The sequence below is a fragment of the Mesoplodon bidens genome (genome assembly GCF_964165515.1).
Source record: "Mesoplodon bidens genome assembly, chromosome: 4".
NCBI lineage: Eukaryota > Metazoa > Chordata > Mammalia > Artiodactyla > Ziphiidae > Mesoplodon > Mesoplodon bidens.
Window position 1 is genome coordinate 122,365,173 of NC_138160.1, and position 22,800 is coordinate 122,387,972.

General features: G+C 37.9%; 1 protein-coding gene and 1 pseudogene across 8 annotated transcripts in view; both read right to left on the reverse strand.

Moving 5' to 3' along the window:
• NR3C1 (nuclear receptor subfamily 3 group C member 1) overlaps nt 1-22,800 on the reverse strand; it is a 126,423-nt gene that overhangs the window by 72,117 nt on the left and 31,506 nt on the right. The window lies entirely within an intron of this gene.
• LOC308616064 (large ribosomal subunit protein uL4-like) lies at nt 8,499-9,942 on the reverse strand (annotated as a pseudogene). Its single transcript has one exon. The product of its transcript is annotated as a large ribosomal subunit protein uL4-like (transcript).

A 22,800-nucleotide genomic window follows, 5' to 3' on the forward strand; every position in this document is an offset into this window, starting at 1 on the left:
TCATTTTCAGATAGACTGCCTGTTTCCTCTTCATTTGTTTGGTCTGGTGGGTTTTCTCCTTGCGCCTTCATCTTCTGTGTATTTCTCTGTCTTCCCATTTTGTTTAACTTACTGTGTTTGGGGTTTCCTTTTCACAGGCTGCAGGTTCGTAGTTCCCATTGTTACTGGTGTCTGCCCCCAGTGGGTGAGGTTGGTTCAGTGGCTTGTGTAGGCTTCCTGGTGGAGGGGACTGGTGCCTGTGTTCTGGTGGGTGAGCCTGGACCTTGTCTTTCTGGTGGGCAGGGCCGTGTCCGGTCATGTGTTTTGGGGTGTCTTCGAACTTAGTATGATTTTATGCAGCCTCTCTGCTAATGGGTGGGGTTGTGTTCCTGTCTTGTTAGTTGTTTGGCATGGGGTGTCCAGCACTGGAGCTTGCTGGCTGTTGGGTGGAGCTGGGTCTTAGTGTTGAGATGGAGATCTCTGGGAGAGCTCTCGCTGACTAATATTACATGAGGCTGGGAGGTCTCTGGTGGTCCAATGTCCTGAACTTGCCCTCCCGCCTCAGAGGCTCAGGCCTGACACCAGGCCAGAGGACCAAGACACTGTCAGCCACATGGCTCAGAAGATAAGGGAGTAAAAAAGAAAGGAAAAAAAATTTTTAATAAATAAAATAATTAAAATAAAAAAATTATTAAAATAAAAAAATAATAAAAAAAGAGCAACCAGACCAATAAAGAAATCCACTAATGATAAGAAGTGCTAAAGACTATACTACGATAAACATAAAAATCAGAAACAAGTCAGTTGCAGAAAGCAAACCTCAAGTCTACAGTTGCTCCCAAAGTCCACCACCTCAATTTTGGGTTGATTGTCTATTTAGGTATTCCACAGATGCAGGGTACCTCAAGTTGATTGTGGGGATTTAATCTGCTGCTCCTGAGGCTGCATGGAGAGATTTCCCTTTCTCTTCTGTGTTTGCACAGCTCCTGGGGTTAAATTTTGGTTTTGGCCCCACTTCTCATGTAGGTTGCCCTCAGACTTCTGTTCCCACCCAGACAGGATGGCGTTAAAGCAGTGGCTGATTGGGAGGCTCTGGCTCACTCATGCCAGGGGGAGGGAGGGGTACGGTAGTTATAATTGGAATGCGGGGTGAGCCTGCGGTGGCAGAGGCCAACACGACATCGCAACAGCCTGAGGCGCGCCATGTGTTCTCCCAGAGAAGCTGTCCCTGGATCACACAACCCTGGCAGTGGCGGGCTGCAAAGGCTCCGGGGGCGGGTAGTGGATAGTGACCTGTGCTTGCACACAGGATTCTTGATGGCTGCAGCAGCAGCAATAGCGGTTCATGCCCATCTCTGGGGTCCGAAGTGATAGCCGCGGCTCACACCTGTTTCTGGAGCTTGTTAGGCGGTGCTCTGCCTTCTGTGGGCAGACAGGGAAGGAATCCCCTCTTCTCACGCACAATGGTCTCTTGCCTCTTAGGCAGGTTCAGAGTTTTTCCTGGACTCCCTCCCAGCTAGCTGTGGCGCACTAGCCCTCTTCAGGCTGTGTTCATGCAGCCAACCCCAGTTCTTTCCCTGGGATCTGACCTCCGAAGCCTGAGCCTCAGCTCCCAGCCCCCGCGTGCCCCAGCAGGTGAGCAGACAAGCCTCTCAGGCTGGTGAGTGCTGGTCAGCACTGATCCTCTGTGCGGGAATCTCTCTGCTTTGCTCTCTGCACCCCTGTTCTGTGCTCTCCTCCGCGGCTCCGAAGCTTCCCCCCTCCACCACCCACAGTCTCTGCCCGCGAAGGGGCTTCCTAGTGTGTGGAAACTTTTCCTCCTTCACAGCTCCCTCCAGAGGTGCAGGTCCCGTCCCTATTCTTTTGTCTCTGTTTTTTCTTTCTTCTTTTGCCCTACCCAGGTACGTGGGGATTTTCTTGCCTTTTGGGGAGTCTGAGGTCTTCTGCCAGCGTTCAGGAGGCATTATGTAGGAGCTGTTCCTCATGTAGATATATTTTTGATGTATTTGTGGGGACGAAGGTGATCTCCACGTCTTGCTCCTCTGCCATCTTGAAGGTCCCCCCTAATGCTTTAATTTTTAAAGTAAATTTTAATTTAGACAAAATATCCTTCATCCAATTTCCAAGTAAATAAAGATCTACAAAAATCTTTCAGAAACCTTCAGATCAATAACTTGATTCCATAAAACTGTTCTAACCTTAATAAAAAAAAAAACTAACCACAAGCATTTCGTGAATTGTGGATACAGTATAATAGAATATTCAAGAACACCATTAGGCCTTGGCTAGTTTTTCAATAAAAAATTGTACAGAGTTCAGGAGCCTCCACTTTTCATGCAGGGATGACTCTCAGTATAAAAATCTACAGAAATCTTTTAGAAACCTTCAAATTAATAATTTGATTCCACAAAACTGCTCTAACCTTAATAAAAATAAAAAAAAACTAACCACAAGCATTTCTTGAATTGTGGATACACTATAATAGAATATTCAAGAAGACCATAGGCCTTGACTAGTTTTTCAATAAAAAATTGTACAGAATTCAGGAGCCTCCACTTTTCATCCAGGGACGACCCTCAGTTGGCTTAGGTGGTTAAATTATTCACCAGCTCCAAACAATTGCTTTGGGCATAATACATCTTTAGAGGAAAGGTTAAGTTCTTTCCCTCTTTCCAAGATATTTTTTGGGTTTATCTTATGTAAGTAAAAAAATAAAATGAAAAAAAACTCAGTTTTTTATACAACATTTTTTCCCCAAAATAGTGTTGGCCAGTAAATTAAATTCTTTGAAACTAGGTCAGAGAAGCTCCCAAATAGAATCCCAAATAGACAAGGTGAGGGCAAGCCAATTCGAAAATTTTCTTTTAATATTTAAAACTGCCTTTTAAAACTTATCATTGTTACGTGAGAAGTATTCAGATCCAGTGAAATAGTACTGATAAGTTCCATGGGATTCCTAAAGATCTTGTAAGCCTTGAAAGATCTTATGAGGTACTTAAATCAGTATAGTTGTGCCTTTTTTCCCTGTTTAAAAGAAGCGGAAATGAATAAGTTAAAAGGCATTTTTCTAACCCTGACTGCAAATCACAAGTTTGAGGCTGCTTGAAGCCAGCTGGCGTGGTGCCCATTTACAGTAAGTTGTTTACTCGTTGTCGACCAATCATGCCACAAAGAATGAATGCCTACAGACAGAGTCAGACTGTCTTTTCAAGACAGAGCAATAGAGAGGTTTATAAGCTTTATTAAATTCTTAGAGGTATTACTTTTAATACTGCTGTAAAATATTATAATCCAGTTTCCATAACCTCAGCGTTTTAAAGTCAAATAATTGCCCCTCAATAGACAATCTTAAAATAATAGTTTATCAGTGGAATGAGTGGTGTCCTCTAATCATTTTAAGTACCTTTTAAGTATAACTTTTAAAGGCTACAATATCTTAAAATGGATTGGAACTTGATTAGACGGAAACCTTTAAATACACAGTGTTTTTAGCATGCAGATTGAGAATAGTAAAAGAAACAATGTCCAGAGGAGGAGTAAAAAACAGAAAAAATGAACTCTCATTAACAAGAGAGACGTGGGTAAGAATAACACGATGATTCAAACAAGTGATTCCTGGTCTGCCCTCAGAAATCATGTTTGCTACTTGGCACTTGGAGAGCCTCTTCCCACCCACACTGGCTAGTTTAGGGAAAACCAGGTAGTAATAATAAACCTTTTTCTTTTGGACCAAACTTGTCTACTATCGCTATTCCCTAAATGTCTCCCCAAGGTTACCTGCCATCATTGTTATCAGCTGCCATTGAAAAGTTCAGAACATATCTTTCACTCAGTGTGTTCAATGAATGTTAAAATGAGTGACAGACATAAAAAGGGAATGTCTCATCAAATAATCCTAGAATCAAGTCACCAACCATTTTGAACAAACCCCAGCTCAAAGGGCCCTAGGAACCAATAGTACTTTTAAAGCTGCATATCTGGAGCAAAAAGATGACCAAACACAGAAATGATAGATACCTTCAACAGCCTCTGTGGAAAGAGGACGAAGCTAGTAAGACCACAGAAGCATCCAAAGCTAACTACTATAAAACAGAAAGCACTATTATTACTTGGCTTCTCTGGCTTCTTCCTTATATGCTTCTTGAGTCAATTTTTCAGTAGGTTCTAGAGACTTACACCTTTAACTATTAGAGGACCCTAAAAAAATCATTTCATGACAGACATTTTCTGGTTATCTCAGTAATTTTACCTAATTTCCAAGCCCAAATGGCAGAGTGAATCATTTTATTAAATGTAGGATTATGTAGGCCCTTGGAGCTAGTATGGGTTGTTTTTTGTCTGTTTGTTTCTCCATGTTCTAAGTCCGTTATGCCCAGTAAATTCGGAGTGTTAGTTACTGCAACCTTTGGCCCTATGATAATAATTCTTCTGTCACGTCTTTAACTTTTTTGTGTTTCTCAATTTCCATTTCTTTAAAAAAATCATGTGCAAATTCTATCAAATAACTTACTAAATTATCCTATACTACTTTCTAAAAAAAATTAGGGGTGGGGGGTTTAGTGTTAATGATCATCATACTTAGGTTAAATTTCTCTTTTAGGAGCCCCAAAAGAGAGAGAACATACACAGAGTACTGGGACTAGTTACAGGTCAGAGTACATGTTATTTCTAAGATCTCACTAGGGTGTGAGGTTTGAATTAGACTTCACTAGGTAAATAAAATCAAATTCTATCTTTGTTACAATAGTTAATACCTGGAAAGGTGCCAGATTCATGGCCTTGGGAATTATATAGTTTATAAACAGGATTTCAAAATAATGATGAGGCAAAAGTGGTACTTCCTCACTTCCTCAATCACTTCTAAACCCAAAGGGCTAATAACAATCATCAACTATTCATTAGCTAGGTTGAAAGTTTTATTTTATATGGGTAATGTATTTCCTAGTACATTTTCTACAGGACAGCAAGTTGGTTTGTCAACACAATGATAAGTAGCCTGGTAATAAGATTATGCATAGTATTGACAAAATTCAAATTTAATAGGTTGATAATTAAATATAATTCTTTTATAAATAGTTCCATTTTTCAGATAAATTTCTAACCTCACTTTCCCTTTCAATTTTAACCAATGAAAAAAACATAAATAAAAAACATAATTAAAAATTAATAATAAAAAACATAATTAAAAAAATTTTAATGAATTCTATAATCCTCATTTTAGAGCTGAACAAAAGAAGGGCAATGTAGGCACTACAAATAGGGTAATGAACTACAAATAGGGTAATGCCATGGGCTTTTTTTCCTCCTTTTCTTCACCTCCCCCACTATTTTTTATATAAGTTTTTCAGAGTAGTACCTTCAAATTAGCATTTTTAACACTCGATAAAAAAGAAAATACTGTGGTAATATATTAGTTGTCCTCACTGAAAAATACATACCTTCATAATTGTAATTTAATTGTCTCTTATATTTAAGGTGGTATGTATTCCTGAGTATCATCTCATCTTCCCCCAAGCCTCTCCTTCCCTTAGATAGTTGTTAGACATCCAGAACTAAAAGTAGTTCTGAAATTTTGGTTAATAGGTAACCAAAAAACCTGAGGTAAGCAAGAAAAAACTTTAGCAGATATTTTCTTGAATATCTTTTTAAGCCAAATGAACAGTTCTTTCATCTGAAAACAGCCGAGTTAAGATGCCTTGATCTTTAGGTTATTATGTGCTACTGAATAGGAAATTTATTTTCAGTAAAGTATGTCAGGATTTGGCTGAATGGGGCTGGGCTACAAGAAAATGAAAGTAGACATCTCTTCTCTTTGCATCCTCTCTTACCAGCAGCTCTTCCCATTCCCCACCCCAATAAACAAAACATTTATAGAATTGTTAAGTGTTGTTCTTTTTACTTCTTTATTCATCCTTTCAAATATTTTGCTGCCATTTTCCAAAAGACATTATTATTTAACATTCAGTATACAGAGAATTCTCCATCAGAGATGTTTTTTCTTAATCATATCCAGTGAGACTCATGTTAGTTCAGCAGTGGACAGGTCACAAGAGGACATGAGAAAGGAAGAAAGGCTCTGGGACACCTGCATTAACAGCAAGTATTCCACACGAGTAAATGATGTAATTTTGAAGAGAGATAGCCTTAATGTCATTTTGATCATGAGTCATGAATATCGTAGCATCCTCTGAACACTTTAGCCATTACAACCGTCTAATATCTGGTACCATTAAATATTTCTGAAAGGAATGCTACTGTGTAAATGTTACCAAAGGAGTCTGAACACAAGAACCTCGTAACTCTGCTCTTTGTAGTTTTACCCGCTTTAATCCGTTTCCCTAAAACAAGAGTTTTCAAGCCCTTAGCTGCAAAATGCTTCATTTTAAAAAGTAACCCTTATGCTGAACCCCCAACACATAAAACAGGTAGAAGTGATATTATACTGATAAAGCATATTTTATACAAAATCATAATACTAATCTATATAGGAAGCAATCAGATCAGTGAAGCTGTTTTGCTGAAACCAGTAAAACTAAAATTGGAATGCCAGGCTTACCATCAAACTTGTATTTGTATTTAAACAGAGTTTGGAAACCACTGCCCTAAAACTTCACATTGTCTCCAGTATCAGCCCCAAGCCTCATTTCCAAACCTCTATCAAACCTTCTTTTCCTTATAAAAATAAAGCCAGAACTTTAACAAGGCCCACCAAAATCTGGACTGTAGCATATCTCTCACCAATTTCTTGCAGGAACTGTCTTCCAGTTGGTACGTTTTCTCAGTGTCCCTCAATATGCCAACTTAAATTCCTTCATTCATTTACTTAACGTATATGTTCTGAGTGCCTATAATGAATCTCTAGATTTTTGCTTATTCTGCCCCTTTTTGCCTTAGAATCTTCCTCAATGATCCTCAACAAAAGCTTTCTCCTCTTATTTCCCAAAGTACTCAGTGACTTCTGCCACTCATGAATTCTGAAGTGATTGCCTTTATTAATTAATGGGCCACATGGTGTATAGTCAGTACTAATAGAGAAATGTACCAAAGTACACAATTGTTTCCTCAGTTTGGATTTTTAAAAATCAAGCTTTTATTTCTACTAAAGAAAATAAAACCACTTTTGAATTTCAAAATTACAGATTTGAGTTTCATATATTTTATAGGAAAAAGCATACATGAATGTATAGTTTAATTTAAGTGGTATGTGTGGTTGCAAGCTTACTCTGTTGAGTAATTAAAAATTTAAAAGCCACAGTGACACTGTGAAAAGCTTACTAGCTTGCAAAAGAAAAGCCACATTTTTCACATACGTGATTAAAGAATAATTATCCAAGGTATTTTTTATAGCACAATATTTGATCAAAATTTTGGAATATAAAAAATTTTTTTGAAATATACTAAATGCATGAGTTCTAATCTCTGCCACTAGTTGCAAACTTAGTAAAACTACTTCTAGTATATTATATATGATTTGGTTTTGAAAGATGTTTAGATTTTTTTCTCTGCAATTTTATGTACTATCAAGCTATTTTTTTAAAAATTGGTAAAAGATGCCAGCCTTGTTTCAGAGAGGACTTGAATCACCTTTAAAAGATAGGTAAAATTCAAGGTGGTAATTTTAAAGAGGGTGAAGTTTTCAAGATCATCAATTACATTTCTATAGGAGTAGCTTACTAGATCACTGTTAAATTATTTAGAAACAAAATATTCAGGATACTCTCAGATTTTTTCTTTGCTGATTAATTTAAGACTAATCTAAAATTTACTATTGCCACATAAAACGTCAATATAAGAATAAAGAAATTTACCCATATTTAATCACATAGTTGCCAAAAGTGGTACTAGGCTTTGTCTTACCTGTAACATACAATGAAACATTAATGACATTGCTCCACCTACTGATGTTTCTTTGGTTTCTGTTATCTCATTAAGGGACCCCTGTAAAGCAACTGATAAATAGTAAGCAGAGTGACTTCCAAGTTAAGCACACAGCCTAGCTCTACTGTAAACTGTCTCCACTATAAACTGACAGCTACTGCTGTACAGCACCTAAAAAGTTTTGTCTAGAGTCTATCCAGTGAAAAATAAAAACAAACAAAGCACACAGAAGTTACAACATACTGATTACAATTTAAAATAAGTTAAATACCCCACAGAAGAAGGAAGGGGGATGAAGAAAAATAATCGTGTCGCAGAACAATTCTGGATGGACCATTTTCCTTTCAGCAACTGGAGAGTAGTGAATATTTATGTTGAAAACAGATTAGAGCTGTTTATCTAAACTCAGTCAATAGCTTTCTTTTTTGATGGTTAGATTAAGCTAGTTTTATTGACTATAAGTAGGAAGCACTGCTGAATGACAGAAGACAAACTAGGCAGCAGCGATACAGGAATTAATGTCACTGGATTAAAACCTTTGGATTATGGCATAATTAAAAATATTAAATTTTAATAGAATTAGAAAAGGAAATGAAAGATAAGTTAATTGGCAAAAGTCTTCTATCAGTTATTTCCCAGATGATGGAGAGTCTTTTTTTTTCACTGCCTCTTTGATCAGGTCTTTATTCAAAATCAGCTGTCCAAAATGATTTGACCTTTACAGAATAAACAAATTTAAGTTTATGCAGCAGCCTTCTTTTCCTCTCTGGTGGGTTTCTTTTCTGTGGGCTTCTTTTTAGTGGGCTTCTTTTCAGCTGCTGGTTTCTTGGTCACTGCAGCCTTTTTTCCCCACCAAAGCCTTCTTTGGTTTCTTCAGCTTCTTAACCCAAACAGCCTTCTTTCCTTTCTTTCCCACCACAAGCTTCTGGCCTGGAACCTCCTTCTCATCTGATTTGGCTTCTAGTGCTGCTGCTGCCCTATCTATCTGGATTCTGTGGTTCTTGGCCTGGCGAAGAATGGTGTTCCGGCTCATCGTCTTTGCATATGGGTTTAGCTTCAACATGATTCTCAGGTTTTTCAGTGGATTCTTCTTCAGGACTCTGCGATGAACTTTCTTGCATGGTGCCCAGAGGGCTCTTTGGATCTCTGGGCTTTTCAAGATTCTGCTAAGGTGTGTGTTGAGCATCTTGTGCGTGGGGAGGTTGTAGCTACTCTTGAGGAGGCAGCTTTATGCCAAGTGCCATACAGCTCCTCTAACTTGGGGGAAGCACTTTCGGTCCAAATGCAGGAACGTCCCACACGCCCACTAGGAGCAAGCTTCAAAACGTTCAGTTTGCTTACATTAAGCAGAGTAATTCCAGGGATGTTTCTGAAGGCCTTGATGATACCATTGTCCTCATTATAGATGATGCAGGGTCCCCTGCGCTGGATACGGCGACGGTTTCTCATTTTGCCTTTGCCAGCTCTCATTCGCTGTGAGGCGTAGAACTTTTTGATATCACTCCAGCCCTTAAGTTCCTTCAGAAGCAAAACAGCCTCCTTGGTCTTCTTGCAGTCTTCAAGTTTATCTTCAACCACCAAAGGAAGTTCTGCAACTTCCTCTATACGTTGACCTTTAGACAGGACCAGTGCTGGTGAAGCCGAGGCAGCCAACGCAGAGCAGATGGCATATCGCTTCTGCATTGTATTCACTCCGTGGTGCCAACGTTGCCAGGTCTCGGTTGGCCCAACACGAGGCCCCCACGACACATATCTCCAAAAGCACCCTGGCCAGAACGGTGAGTGCTGTCACCTCGAACCCTGGGAATTCGAGCCACAGCTCTGCCAGTACCCCGAGACCCAGCACTGGTTTGATGACCTGCTGATTCACTGGCAGCACAGAGCTGTCTGTTGTTTTTGCGCAAGCTGATGAACAAAGTTCACAATATCTGGTTGAATGGGAGCCTTGAACATAGCAGGCAAAGTGACATTTTTGCCAGATGACCCCCCCTTTTCAGAGTACACTGGTATCAGTGGACGAGCACACGCCATGGTGGGGAGAGGAGAAGGCCATGCTCCCCTCAACCCGGCGGCTCCCACAGGAAAAGCCGATGGAGAGCCTTGATTCGGTGATAAATCAAGCATTCCCTGTTTCTATACACAATGCTTTTTAAAAATCATTTGTGATAAGTGAAAAGACATGTTTTACAAGGGGGTGTGGGGATGAGGTGGGTAATGTCCTATTCCAAGAAAGCGGAAGTATACTACAGAATCCCTAGTTGTACTTCATTCTAAAGATACCATATTCAGTGATATATTTCTATACTTCACACATGTTCTCTGATTTTTCCCCCCTTTATTACTGAACAAAAAGTACACCTGATTAAGTGCAAGGAGCACGCAGGTAAAGCCAGAGATTGACTATTTGGTGCACACTCACAATTTCTATCACTGTCCTAATTTTATTAAATATAGAAACCCAACATTTTAATCCCTAAATCAGCACCATAATTTTTTCTATTTTCAATTAATTTCACTAAAATTACATAAAAATATCATATAACAAATGGCATTTGAAATAAATTTTAAAACCCTAGAACTCTTTCTTCAAAGAAAAGCTTCAATGGAAATAAGGTATGTAATAAAACCTGGGTAGATTTCTCTGTGTTAGACCCCATCTCCTGGAGTTACCACTATAGTTCATGACAGTTCTTCAGAGTAGTCTGAAAAACACTACTAAATCAATCAGTTGCTCAAATACCACCATACAGATAAAGATGACACTACTACTGAAACTTTCGGATGGTGGGCAAGTACCACCATAGAGTGGCTTGAAATGTTTGCCAGCAGCTATAAGAATTTTCTAGGTTTCCCAAGAAAAGCAGTTTGGTGGAAAAGGCATAAATATGTACTTTTCAAACAACTGCAACTTCTTTACAAAAAAGCTCATTTGTTCCAAAGTTGAACTTGTGACAGTTCAGGACCACTTGTGTAGTAGCCAATATACAAGACGAGAGATTGTAAAGTTAAGACCAACAGTAAAACAGTTTGCAAGAGCTCTAATGCTGGCTTTTGGCGAATATGGATTCATTTTCCAAACCAAAAGGCCATAATAGTATTTTCCATTATTCAGAATTGGAGAGACTTCAGAGAAAAAACATTTGGGTTTTACAAAAAGCACTTGTAATATAAGAGAGTGAAATTAGCATTCTGTAATGACCTATATGGAAAAAGAATCTAAAAAGGAGTGGATACATGTGTATGTATAACTGATTAACTTTGCTGTACAGCAGATACTAACACAATGTTGTAAATCAACTACACTCCAATAAAAATTTTAAAAAAGAGAGTGAACTTAGCAAAAATGGTGGAATAAGGAACTCCAGATTCCACCCCCCATAGGAGCAAAGAATAAGAAGGCACAAACGGTCAGAACCAATGTTTTTGGAACCCTCAAAGGCTTGCAGCAACCCAGACAATGCTTATTCCAACACCCACCCCACCCCGAGCCCCGCCACTGATTCTTGGTTAAGAATAGCAAACTTTGTGGTGTTTTTTAACTTACCCAGTCCCATCCCCTACTCTCCCGCTTAGCAGTAGTCATGAAAATAGCAGCCCACATTCCTAGTACCAGAGGTAGTAAAATGAACCTTATTTGCAAAGAATTCTAATTATTTGTTATGACCATTCTGGTGGCTCCCTAGAAGACCACCTCAAAAAGAGTGTCTTTATTTTGCCTAACTCAGACCTGGCTCAGTGCTAAAGTGCTATATTTCAGCAGTAGGGGGCATGGTTGCAATGTGTGGCTGGGGGTGAGGGATTTGTTGGCAATGTTCATGCTAATGTCTTAGTTTGCTGTTGCTTGAGGTGATGGATAACAGTTGGGGGCAAACAATAAACTAACCAGAAAGCTTAGAAGGAAAGTCTGGAGCTTTGAAAAGGTCTGAGATATTCTGGAAATCTAGAAGGCCAAATGCATGGCCTCAGGAAAGATCTAAGAAGGCCCCAGGATTTCACCTTCTATTGACCTTGAAGCTCTATGGAAGCTGGAAGTAAAGGCTAAGGCAGAATTGTAAACTCCAGAGTTAAAGGCTCACCCTGACACACACACTGAGCCCCTGGGCAAAGACTGGAAAATTTTATTGTTTCCAGATATTTGATAAAACCACTATTCAATCATTAATTGACACTAAGCAAATGGAACAGAGTCTTCAGGGTCCACAATGGACAAAGAATACAACCTTTACAGAATTAGTTCAAACAGTCACTAGACAAACAACATCTACAATACACATCGAAAACAACAAACACTGCAAAGGGGGAAGAGGTGCCATATTGTAATATTTGAAATATCCAGTTTTCAAAAAAAATTACAAGGTATGCAAAGAAATAAGAAAGTATGGCACATGCACAAGAGAAAAGAATAGAAGCTGACTGAGGAAGCCTAGATGTTGATCTTTCTAGACAAAGCTATTTTAACTGTGTTCCATGACATAAAGTAAACTATCTCTAAAGAACTTAAAGGAAAGTTAAAAACAAAAATGTGTCATTAAATTGAGTAGATTAATAAAGAGATATTATAAAACTGAACCAAATGGAAATTTTGGAGCAGAAAAGTATAATAACTGAAATGAAAAATTCACTATTGGGGCTCAAAAGCAGATGTGAGCAGGCAGAAGAATCAGTAAAGTTGAAATGGAAAAACAAACAAACAAAAACACCAAACAGAGGCGCAGAGACCTGTGGGACACCATGAAATACACCAACATATGCATAATGGGAGTCACATAAGGAGGAGAAAAGGGGGCAGCAAGAATATTTAAACAAGTAGTGGCCAAAAATATGCCAAATTTTATGAAAAATATCCAAGAAGCCCAACAAACTCCAAAAGAATAGACGCAAAAAGATCCACACATAGGCACATCATAAACTATCAAAAGCTAAAGACAGAATCTTGAAAGCAGCAAGAAAGATGCAACTCATTATGTTCACGTGATTCCTAATAAGACTAACAAGTGATTTCTCATCAGAAACTATGCAGAGGCAGGCCAGAAGACAGTAGGATGACATATTCCAAGTGCTATAAGAATTCAGAGTTACTCAAGAATTCTATGTCTGGCAATACAATCCTTCAAAAATGAAGGAAAAATTAATACATTCCCAAATAACAAAAACTGAAGCAGCTCATCATTAGCAAACCTGCCCTCCAACAAACGCTAATAGGAGTTCTTCAGGCTGAAATGAAAAGACACTACACAGTAACTCAAATACACATGAAGAAATAAAGTACACAAGGAAAGGTAACTACATAAGTAAATGCACAAGACAGTGTAAATGTATCTTTTGTTTATAACTCCTTTTCCCTTATTGAAAAGACAACTGCATCAACAGTAATTATAAATCTAGGGGGACAGGCACACAATATATAAAGATGAAATCTGTAACAATAACAGACAATCTAATATAGAGATATATAGAGACTATGTAATCTCCAGGGCAACCAGGAAGAAAATAACTCAAAAAAGAGAGTAAAAGAAATGACAAGCGAATTAAAATTATCACACTAGAAAACTTTAATACAAAAGAAGATAGTAATGGAGGAACTAAGGAACAAAAGAGTCCTCCTTGCCAGTAACTATATTAAATATCAACAGATTAAACTCTCAAATTAAAAGGCAGAGGATGGCAGAATGGATTTAAGAAAATGATCCAACTATATGCTGTCTATAGAGACTCAGATTTAAAGACAGATATAAACTGAAAATAAAGAGATGGAAAAAGATATTCCATTCAAACAGCACACACAAGAGTGGCTATACTAATATCAGATAAAAGAGACAACACAAAAATTGTCTCCAGAGACAAAGGTGGACAGTGTATGATGATAAAAGTGAGTAACAAATATAAACATATATGCACCAAACAACAATATAAAGCAAAACCCAGCAAAAGAAAAATAACCCAGTAATACTAGCTGGACATTTTAATACCCCCACTTTCAATAATATAACAACTAGAAAGGAATTTAGCAAGGAAACAGACACTTGAACACCACCCTATAACAATTAAATCTAAGAGACATCTGTAAAACACTCCAAAAGAAAAACACTCCAAAAGAATAATATTAATTCTTGTCAAGTGCACAAGGAACATTCTCTAGGATAGATTATACATTAGGCCATAAAACAAATAAAATTTAAAAGGCTGAAATCATACAAATTATGTTCTCTGACCACAACAGAATGAAGTTAGAAATTAATAGAAGAAAATTCAGAAAATTCACAGATGTATATAAATTAAACATTCCAAATAATTAGTGAGTTAAAGAAAGAAAAAAAATCACAAGGGAAATGAGAAAATACCTTGAGATAAATGAAAACAAAATATAAAATATACCAAAATTTATGGGATGCAGCAAAAGCAGTGCTAAGAGGGAAATTTATAGCTGTAAATGTTTACCTTATAAAGAAGAAAGAACTGAAATCAATAGCTGTACCTCCCACCTTAAGAAACTAGAAAACGAAGAAGCATAAATAAAGGAATAATAAAGACTAGAGTGGAAATAAATGAAGTAGAGAATAGAAAAACAATAGAAAAGATCAACAAAACCCAAAGTTGCTTCAGTGAAAAAATCAATAAAAACTTTAGCTAGATTGACCAAAGGAAAAAAAAAAAAGAGAGAAGACTTAAATGACTAGAATCAGAAATGAAAGTGTGAACATTACTACTGACCTTAGAAAAATAAAAAGGATTATAAAGAAATACAATGAACAACTGTATACCAACCAATTAGATAACCTGGATGAAATGGACACATTTCTAGAAACTACCAAAACTGTCTCGAAAAGTAACAGAAAATATCATAGAGCTATAATAAGTAAAGAGATTAAGTTAGTAATCAAAAAAATTCCAACAAAGCCCAGATGGCTTAGCTGGTGAATTTAACCAACTGTTTAAAGAAGAATTAGGAACAGGAGAGGAGGGAACACTTCCTAACAGTCTGAGGCCAGTATCATGATATCACAGCCGGACAGATATATTACAATGAAACTACAGAACAATATCCCTTATAAAGATAAGTGCAAAATCCTCAACAAAATACTGGCAAACTGAATCTAGATGCCTACAAAAACTGTTATAAACCATAACCAAGTGAGTGTAATCCCAGGAACACAAGGTTCGTTCAGTGTATGAAATCAATTAATATAATAAACTATACAAGAGACTGAAAACAAAACCACATAATCTTCTCAATAGATGCAGAAAAAGTGTCTGACAAAATCCAACACCCTTTCATGATAAAAATACTTAACAAACTAGGAAAAGAGGGAACTTTGTCAATCTGATACAGGATATCTATGAAAAACCCACAGCTAACAACAATACTGAAACTGAAAGTTTTCCCTCTGAGTTCAGGACCAATACAACATGCCCACTTTCACCATTGCTATTTAGCATTACACTGGAGGTTCTAGCTAGGGCAATTAAGCAGGAAACAGAAGTAAAAATCATCCAGATTGGAAAAGAAGACACAAAACTATTTCTACTTTGAAATGACAGGATCTTATGTACAGCAAATCTTAAAGAATCTACCCAAAACACTTACTAGAGCTAATAAACAAATTCAGCAGTTGCAGGATACAAAATAACACAACATATCAGTTGCATAGCTATACTGTAGCAATAAACAATCTGAAAATGAAACTAAAAACAAACACAAAAAACAAATTTACAACTGCTTCAAAAAGAATAAAATACTTAAGAATACATTTAACCAAAGAAGCACAAGAGTTCTATACTGAAAACTACAGAACACTGTAAAGAAATTAAAGATCTACACAATTGGAAAGATATCATGTGTTCATGCTAGAAGACTTTAATATTGTTAAGATGGCAATACACCCCAAAGTGATCTATAGGTTCAATGCAATCTCTATCAAAATTCCAACTGCCATTTTTTGGAAATGGACAAGCTGATCCTAAAATTCATGTGGATTTGCAAGAAACACAGAATAGCCAAAATAATTTTGAAAAAAGAACAAAGTTGGAGGGCTCATATTCCCAATTTCAAAACTTAGTGTGTAAAAATAGTTAATAAAAACTGTGTGGTACTGGCATAAAATCAGGCATGTAGACTGATGGAATAGAACTGACTGTCCAGAAATAAACCTATACATTTGTGGTTGGTCAGTTGATTTCAACCAGAGTATTGAAATCATTCAATGGAGACATTAGTCTTTTCAGCAAATAGTGGTGGGACAACTGGGTATCCATATGAAAAAGAATAAAGTTTGATCCCTACCTCATACTATATACAAAAATTAACTTAAAACAGATCAAAGAGTTAAATGTAAGTGCTGAAACTATAAAATTCTTAGAAGGCAACACAGGTGAAAAATCTGTGACCGTGGATTAGGCAACTTTTTTTTAAAGATATGACAACAAAAGCACAAGCAAAGAAAAAATAAATTGGACTTCATTAAAATGAAAAACATCTGTGACTCAAATAACATGATCAAGAAAATGAAAGGACAACCCTCAGAATGGGAGAAAATATCTGCATATCATGTATCTGATAAGGGTCTAGTATTCAGAACATATAAACAACTCTTACAAACAACAATAAAAAGACAACCCAGGGCTTCCCTGGTGGCGCAGTGGTTGAGAGTCCGCCTGCCGATGCAGGGGACACAGGTTCGTGCCCCAGTCTGGGAGGATCCCACATGCCATGGAGTGGCTGGGCCCATGAGCCATGACTCCTGGGCCTGTGCGTCTGAAGCCTGTGCTCCGTAGCGGGAGAGGCCCGCGTACCACCAAAAAAAAAAAAAAAAAAAGACAACCCAATTAAAAAACAGGCAAAGGATTTGAACAGACATTTCTCCAAAGATATACAAATGGCCAAGAAGCACTTGAAAATATGTTCAATTTCATTTGTCATTTGAGAAATGCAAATCAAAGCCCCAATGAGATACATACACCCACTCAGATGGCCCTTACAAAAAAGACAGGGAATAACAAGTATGGGCAAGGATGTGGAGAAATTAGAATTCTAATATGTTGTTTGTGGAACTGGAAAATGGTATAGCCACTGTGCAAAAGTTTGGCAGTTCCTCAAAAGGTTAAACACAGATATCTATTAACGCCCCTCCTAGGTGTCTATGAAAGAGAAATAAAAAACATATGTCCACACAAAAACTTATACACGAATGTTCGTAACAACATTATTCACAATAGCCAGAAAGTGGAAACAGCCTAAATATCTATCAGCTGATGAGTGGATAAACAAAATGTGGTATAGTCATATAGTGGAATATTATTTAGTCATAAAAAGGAATGGAGTACTGTTAAAATGTGACAACAGAGATGAACCTTGAAAACATTCTAATTGCAGGAAGGCAGACACAAAAGGCCACTTATTGCATACCATTGATGTGAAATTTCCAGAATAGGCAAATCCATAGAGACAAAAGGATTAATGATTGATCGCCAAGGATGTTGCTAAACAGCGTACAATGAACAGAACGTCCCCCAACAATAAAGAATTACCCAGTTCAAAATGTCAGTAGTGCTGAGGCTGAAAAATCCTGTTCTAATGTGAAGTTTAATCTGTTAAATAGGAAAAAATAATCCATCATGTAGAATTATATTATTTTGAGACAACTACTCCAAACTTACTAGAGCTCTAATTCCTCATACATTTTGACAATATAAAATCAGATGGTGAAGGTGTGTTCAAGTCTCAGTTTCAAGTTTAGAGTGTACCTTAAAGGTCACCTATCTTTAAGATTTTGCAATTCAGATAAGTTTCTCTTTCTGAGAAGAGTTCAACCATATTGGATATAAGGATTCTGGGAAATTTGAAAGCCATCACAGTGTTTTTAGAACTTGTTTTAAGGATGTTTCATCTGTAGAAATCTCCTACCTATTATACATTTACCTCTACTCATTGGAGAAGACGATATTATGGGTTTTGAGGTTGGGACCCAGGACTTCACATTTGGCTTGGTGATCAGGTCATCTGGGCATCGTGCTGAAGAGGCTCTACACGATAATGTGTGTAACTGTAAGAAAGCTGTGAGCACACTGGTACCTGTGTATCTTCTCTAATCAGTTTCCCTGGAACTGGAATCTGACCAATCACTAGTCATTTATTCTTCTTTGAAAGATGAGATAAAAGATGTTCACAAAAGCTTTCAAAGGGAGCTCCTTATGGATGAAAGTGTTTGAAAACCATGAATATGGGGAGAAACGCCTTAATTTACAAAATCAATGCACTTTTGAATGAAAAATATGAGAAGTAAATATTCATGTTTATAATTCTGTGAAGCAGAAAGCACTCAAGTATAGTGGGAAAAGGCACAGACTCAGAAGTAATGACCTAGTTTCAAATCGTGGCTCTGCTGAACTAACATCCAAGTCACTTAATCTCTCTGAACCTGTTTTCTTATTCAAAAGAATAGGAATAATTTTATATTTGCTCTAAGTACCTCACCAGATTATGAGGATCAAACAATAATACAATTTGTGAAAGGTGTTATAATAAATACTCACTTGCCTAATAAAGAATGTATTTCAATGGAGAGGTTTTTTTTAATGAACAAAGTTAAAAATTCATGGAAAAGGAGATTAAAATGGAATCTTGCTCTTTGGTACTAGTACAATGCTAAAGCAGCTCAATGGATCTTCATAATAGTATAGTCCCTCCAAACCCTTTTCCCCCAACCCTCAAAAAAAGATGTTTTCTGATATCTATTCAAAAATAATAGCTCTGAAACACGTTGCAGATGCTGTCAACTTAAGTTTACTCTCTTTGGCTAACTTGATGTCATCTTGGGCTGGCAGCTAGGAGCCAATGACAAAATGGTACCACTTGCACAGTCTCCAGGCAGAGGAAGCCTATTGACTTTTTGTTTTTAAAAGACCTACAAAATGGTAACTCTGAAGTATAATGTGCATTATCATCATCCTTCTCAAAAAGCCACTAATTATAAATATGTCATTATTATTTAGCCAACTTTACTTAAAATGAGGGAATAAAGTTAATTTTGAGATTCTCTCTTCTGGGGCAGAATGATAATGAATTTCTTAAGCTGCATATTTACAGAAGGGAGTCTTGAGACATGAAGCCAGTATATTAAGGACACTGGCTACAGATGTGTGTATTACAACACATTGGTCTTCCCAGGCTTTAGCAATGACTGGCCTTTAGCTGAGGTTATATTGGTCTGGCTTCAGGCTATTATCAGTTGTACCCCTACGCAAACACCTACTCGCCTCACAGTTTCATGACAGATGCAGAAGCCCCAAAGCTCTCACTTAGAAGTTTTTATTGACTCCCAAGAAATCAATAAAATGGCTTGAAGAAAAGAAAACTGAAGTTCTAATACAATGGAATTAGCTCTATATAAAAGCAAATTATCAGGAACTGTAAGTAGTTAGAAGCTTAGTATCTGAGATCATGAAGGCAATCTGACACTAATGATGTATCAATTCAGAAAAACTGTTAAAATTTGTTTTTTAAATGTCCATGAATTCTTTAGACCACAGCCAAATGAAAAATCAAATGAAAAGTATGGAGGGCTATTAATAAAAGTATAGAAATATAGGAAACTAAATGTTTTCCATGAGTCTTACTCATAACTAAATGAGTCCTTAATTGACCGAAGACCCGAAAAGGAAAAAACTGTATTTTACATTTGGGTAGTAGTCTTTAAAAATGCTTTTGGTTTTTCATTATATGTACATCCATGTTACATTACGTGGCTACTTGAAGTTACCAGACAAACTAGTAATACCTTAAATACCAGAATGGAAGTGTTTTTCTTAAAAGAAAACTCAATTAGAATTTTGAAAATAACTTTAACTTTCAATTTCCACACTTTTATTCCATTCTGGAAAGTGCCCTTGATTTCTGATTTACAACTAGAGCAGATTTGTACTGCACAGTCTAGCATTTAATTAGAAACCATTTTGATCTCTTCTTGTTACATATCAGTCTTTTTCTTCATTCCATAAGACTGTAAGCTCCTGAGCAGGAATTCAGCTTTTTTCTTCTTAGTCCTTACCAGGACATCAGAGTGCTCAGAAAACAAGAGGAGCAGTGCTTGTTGACAGACATTACCCTCAGCAGAAACTGCAGCTGTGACGCTCAGGAGTAAGAAAAGTATGAAGCAAAAGAACTGTGAGCTTGAGAAGAAGAGCCCTGATGGGTGTCAACTTGTTTCACCTCTCTTACCTTTTGTCTCTTTATCAATAAAGCAGTGGTAAATGATACATTTCTCCTAGCATTATCATTAAATGAGATCAAAAATGGGAATGTTCTGTATATTGTTAAGAATTCCGGGGGGCTTCCCTGGTGGTGCAGCAGTTGAGAGTCCGCCTGCCGATGCAGGGGACACGGGTTCGTGCCCTGGTCCGGGAAGATCCCACATGCCACGGAGTGGCTGGGCCCGTGAGCCATGGCCGCTGAGCCTGTGCGTCCGGAGCCTGTGCTCCGCAACGGGAGAGGCCACAACAGTGAGAGACCCGCATACCGCAAAAAAAAAAAAAAAAAAAAGAATTCCGTGTTACTATAACTTACAGTTACGTATGCTGCTGTTGCTAGGGTAAAATACTAATCACATTTTTCTTTCCTTTCCCAAAGAATTGTTTTGTCTACCCATAAACTGCTCAACTGATTCTCTCCAACCTTTTTTTCCCACCTCTCTTCCTTAGCCTTCATTTAACACTTGTAGTAAGTTTCAAAATTTTCTGCAGTAGGCTCCTATGTTCTAACATAGGTGGTCACCACCATTCTCATCTAACATGAGTCTTGAAAGCTTATTGGAACTTTTAGCAGCTATAAGTTGGGGAGGCCAAAAAGGACCCACAGCAAGTGTCCTTAGTACAGTCACTCAGAAACAGCTTACTATCATTCTGTTCCATAAGCACAATTATTGCTCTGACTTCTAAACCATGTGTAATTTAACATACTAGTGTTATTCAATGAGACAGAGTAGCTCCAGAATACCAAAAAGATTTCCTTTTAGGCACTTTTGTAAACGATGTTTATTCCAAGTCCTAATCTCAATTTCTGCATTAAAAGAAAACAGACAAAAAAAACCTGCCTTGATTTCTAAATATTTTTTAAAAATCTACTTATAGGGTACCATGAAAAACCAAAATGTAAATATTTCACATACACCAAACTGGCACAGAAGACCAGCACTACCACATGTTGGTGAGCATGTGGGGCAAAAAGAATACTTATAACACTGCTTGGAAACAATCTGGAATTATCTATAAGCTGTGGAGGTGTATACCTTCTCACTGAGTTGTTCCCTTCTAGATATAATTCCCTAGGAAAACATTCTTACAGTATGTACACTAAGAGACACTTTCACAGTGGCATTGTTCAAAAGAGCAGAAAACTGGAAACAAACCCAAATGTTCATTAACTGGAGAACAGAAAAATGTACTATATTTATTCAAAGGCATAACATACATCTGTATTAATATACTTCAGATTATATGGATGAACCTTACAATATTGAATTTAAAAAAATATGTTGTAAAGACCACATTCAACCTGAGTCCATTACATGAAGTTAAAAAACATCTAAAACAAAATAATGTATCATTTGGGGACACATAAATAGGTAATAAAATCATAAAGCAGAAGAAAGCAAAAACACAAAGTTCAGTATTATAGTTACCAAAGGTTGGGCAGGAAGGTGATATGACTGGGAAGGGGCATGCAGTGAGCTTCAAAGGTAACAGTAATGATCTCTTCCTTATGTTAGGGAGATGAGTACAAAGAAGTGTTTGCTTTATTATTCTGTAAATCATACATATGTTATATACTTCTTTTGATATGTATGAAATAATTCATTTAAAACGGTACCTATGGGAGCCTGAACCAAGATGGCGGAGTAGAAGGACGTGCTCTCACTCCCTCTTGTGAGAACAACAGAATCACAACTAGCTGCTGGACAGTCATCGACAGGAAGACACTGGAACTCACCAAAAAAGATACCCCACATCCAAAGACAAAGGAGAAACCACAATGAGACGGTAGGAGGGGTGCAATCACAGTAAAATCAAATCCCATAACTGCTGGGTAGGTGACTCACAAACTGGAAAACACTTATACCACAGAAGGCCACCCACTGGAGTGAAGGTTCTGAGCCCCACGTCAGGCTTCCCAACCTGGGGGTCTGGCAACGGGAGGAGGAATTCCTAGAGAATCAGACTTTGAAGGCTAGTGGGATTTGATTACAGGACTTTGACAGGACTGGGGAAACAGAGGCTCCACTCTTGGAGGGCACACACAAAGTAGTGTGCGCATCAGGACCCAGGGGAAGGAGCAGTGACCCCAGGGGAGACTGAATGAGACCTACGTGCTAGTGTTGGAGGGTCTCCTCCAGAGGCGGGGGGTGGCTCTGTTTCACCGTGGGGACAAAGACACTGGCAGCAGAAGTCCTGGGAAGTACTCCTTGGTGTGAGCCCTCCCAGAATCTGCCATTAGACCCAGCAAAGAGCCCAGGTAGGCTCCAGTGTTGGGTTGCCTCAGGCCAAACAACCAACAGCGAGGGAACCCAGCCCCACCCATCAGCAGTCAAGCAGATTAAAGTTTTAATAAGCTCTGCCCACCAGAGCAACACCCAGCTCTACCCACCACCAGTCCCTCCCATCAGGAAACCAGCACAAGCCACTTAGATAGCCTCATCCACCAGAGGGCAGACAGCAGAAACAAGAAGAACTACAATCCTGCAGCCTGTGGAACAAAAACCACATTCACAGAAAGACAGACAAGATGAAAAGGCAGAGGGCTATGGACCAGATGAAGGAACAAGATAAAACCCCAGAAAAACAAGTAAATGAAGTGGAGATAGGCAACCTTCCAGAAAAAGAATTCAGAATAATGATAGTGAAGATGATCCAGGACCTCGGAAAAAGAATGGAGGCAAAGATCGAGAAGATGCA